Source organism: Stegostoma tigrinum, chromosome 11 (genome assembly GCF_030684315.1).
Source record: "Stegostoma tigrinum isolate sSteTig4 chromosome 11, sSteTig4.hap1, whole genome shotgun sequence".
Taxonomy (NCBI): Eukaryota; Metazoa; Chordata; class Chondrichthyes; order Orectolobiformes; family Stegostomatidae; genus Stegostoma; species Stegostoma tigrinum.
Window position 1 is genome coordinate 22,478,585 of NC_081364.1, and position 3,480 is coordinate 22,482,064.

Genomic DNA, 3,480 nt, shown 5'->3' on the forward strand with positions numbered 1-3,480 from the left:
TAAATATAATGAACTGGTGTTCCCTCAGTCAACAGGACCATGACAGTGTGTGTTTCAGTCAGAAGATTCCGATCTCAGCTCTTAAATGTGTGATATGGAGGTGGGTGAAGTACTCTTGCACAACAGGGTTGTCATTGAGATCTTCTGTGAAGAGCTCTCCTCATCCTTTTCGTATAGCTTACCCACTCTACAGCCTTCATTTATATTTATTAGTAATGTTGAAGACTCAAAGGTATTAAAACCATGGCTCCATATCCCATGAATCACCAGGGGAGGTGATGGCCTAGTGGCATTTTCACTGGGCTGTTAATCCACAGCCCTAAATAATGTTCTGGGGACCTGGGTTCAAATCCCACCATGGCAAATTGTGGAATTTGAATTCAACTTGGAATTAAGAGTCTAGTAAAGATCATGAATCCATTGTTATTTGTCAGGAAAAACCCACCTAAATCACTAATGTCCTGAAGGGAAGGAATCTGCCATCCTTACCTGGTCTGGCTTACATGTGACTCCAGACCCACAGTACTGTGGTTAACTCTTAACAGCCTTCTAGGCAATTAGGGATGGGCAATAAATGCTGCCTGAGCCAGTGATGCCCTCATCCTGTGATAAGGCCTTCCATTAGGTATGCAGCCATTTGCCAACACAAGCCACAGTACTTCCACAAAAATTACCAGAGCAGCAGTGAGTCAAAATTACCTCAACCATAAGTTGATGGGCATCGCTCTAAATAATGCTGGTGGGAGTGTTGGTGTGATGAGTGGCAGTGTTGGTGAATGGAGGATCTCATTCTGATCTTCAGTGGTTTTGTGATAGGTGTAAGTATTGAGTGGATGTGTGTGGATCAAGTTAGTGTCCAGTCAGCTGGGATGGCTGAATCATAGAATCCCTATAGTGCAGAAACAGGCCATTCAGCCTCTTGAGACGATAGCGATCCTCTGAAGAGCATTCCACCCCAGACCCACACTCCTACATTATCCCTGTAACCCTGAATTTCCCCTGGCTAATCCATCTGGCCTGCACATCCCTGGACATTATGGATAATTTATCATGGGCAACCCACCTAACCTGCCCAACTTTGGACTGTGGGAGGAATCCAGAGCACCAGAACTATTACACACTGCTTGATGTCACATTAACACCTATTCTGATGGTTACATGTATATACTAGCCACATCCATAATCATAGTACTTCACAGCATGGGGCACTGCATAAGTTATGTAAAGTAGAACCAAAAGTGTGACAAGTCCCATCAGGGAGCATTGTCATCATTGGTGGCATGGAATGCACTTCTATGGTGAGAATGTTCGGATGGGATTGTCTGTGCTTCTTTGACACAAAGGCTGGAAATTGTGTGCAGAAAATTCAGATATCTTGCTACATTTTCAGAAAATCAATTTTAGGTGTCTACAAATATCCAAATTTCATGGTGATTGGCCAAATCAGTGTTCTCCCTGAATGGAACCACAAAAATGTTGCAAGTTTCTGGCAACCTTAAAGCTATTCATACTCTAGGAAGCTTGGAGTAAGTGTAATTGATTCCAGACTTGGTGAAGGTTTCGTTTTGGATAGGAGAAGTGGAGTTAACCAAACCAAAGAGAAATTAAAATTCTGATTATACTGATATGAATACAGACAAAATTAACAAAAAATTTGGTTTCTTTTGTCCAAGTAGATTCTACATCAAAAGTTCTAGAGATTGAACTGGCTGTCAAGGGAAGAAAATATGAATCAAATCCCGAAACACGGGACTAATTATTTTATCTCTTAAAGCAAAATGTAAAGCATTTCTTACCTGATGACTCAACATTTCTGTTGACCTTTAATGTATCCAATACTGTTCTTTAATTTGCATGTTAATCCTTTGTGGTCCATTGGGTACAGTTATTCAATTCTGGATACTCTCATGATGAGTCAATGCCCAGGCTCCTTGGCTGTATAATGAAGGATAAACATCCACATTTCCTAGTTAGTAATCACAGTCCTGAGGCATGCCAGTAAATATCAATCAGATGTTTAATTATCTGGCAGGGTCTCCCTTTTCATTCTCTAGCATATTGGTTCCGGTCCTAGGCAGTTTAGAGAAAAGGAACATTACTCTGTCCTCTGGCTAGCTAGGCAGGTTCATGTAATTACCTGCCTGTCTGCGTCATGCTTGAGTTTTAACTCTGTCTTTGCAAATGCACTAACCTTAAAGTTTCTGAAGACAAATGTGAAGTTTAGTGAAATCAAATTCTCATTTTTACTTGCTGCAGCATTATGACCATTTTCTGTGGTGGATTCAGATCTGGTAAACACTGGACTGCAATTTCAGCCCAGCACCACCCCCCACCTTTTATTGTCCCTCAGTGTTGTATACAGAGTACCAAATAAGTACCATCTGTCTCAGTTCAATTAAACCTGATGTCTTGTATATGAAAAAGCTTTTTTACATAACCTCTTTTGAAACTCAGCCTCCTACATTTTAATTTTGATCTTGAAAGTTATCAAATAGAAAGTCATTAAGTCAATGAAGGAATCTAGCCAAAACTATTGGAAGATTTTGCAAGGATTAAGACATCAGCAGCTGTTATCCCTGGAGGTTAAGTTTATACTCAATGTAACTGGATTATAAAAAAACAGCAACCTGCCAAGTTTACAATATAATCTGTGACTGGAAGAAATTAGTTGGACCAGTCACATGGAGTTAGATGTAACAGAGATGATGAAAATTATTCGATACATCTTGGAACTAGGACTTGTAACATATGTTGAAAACATTCATGGGCAATAGTGCTGCATGATTCTGACTTCCATCATTTATTCTCAGAAAACATTAGATCAGAAATAACCTATGGCTCATGCCAGAGTGAGGAAAATATCTAAAACATGCATAAACATTTTATTTCACGAATGTGTCAATATTCCCCTGAAATAGAAAAGAGAAGAGTTTCAGTTAACTAGACTCATTGCTCCTTCCCACACTTTCAGGACCATCTTCAAATTTAATTTCTGTTTATGAATTTTAGGCCACGAATTTGAGACACAATGGCAAGCATTTCAGCAACAACTAATGATACTTGCATATATTCTCTGCCCTATGTGGCCAAATACACAACAATAGAGCTGAAGGACATTTGGGTCTAGGTCATGAACAAAGGCCCAACCAAGATTGGGTCCAGAAGGAACAGGAGAGAAATATTTAACAGATAACTTAATAGGTTTACCTATTTTATTTCATAGCTCTGTTCCGGTGTTGATGGATAATGTGTGGTATCGCAGATTTCCCCTAGATTGGTGGGGGCTCAGGTATACATATTTCTTGTTTGCTTGGGTAGTCAGGGAGAAATTGATCAGTTCTGGAAGGAATATAGACCAATCCAAAATTTATTTTATTCAAATGATTTGATAATTCAGTGTTTGCATCAAAATGATTTTGATCTGTCTGGATTAGTATCAAAACTCCATGTTGGGTATTTGGGTGGAATCAGTTTTCTCTC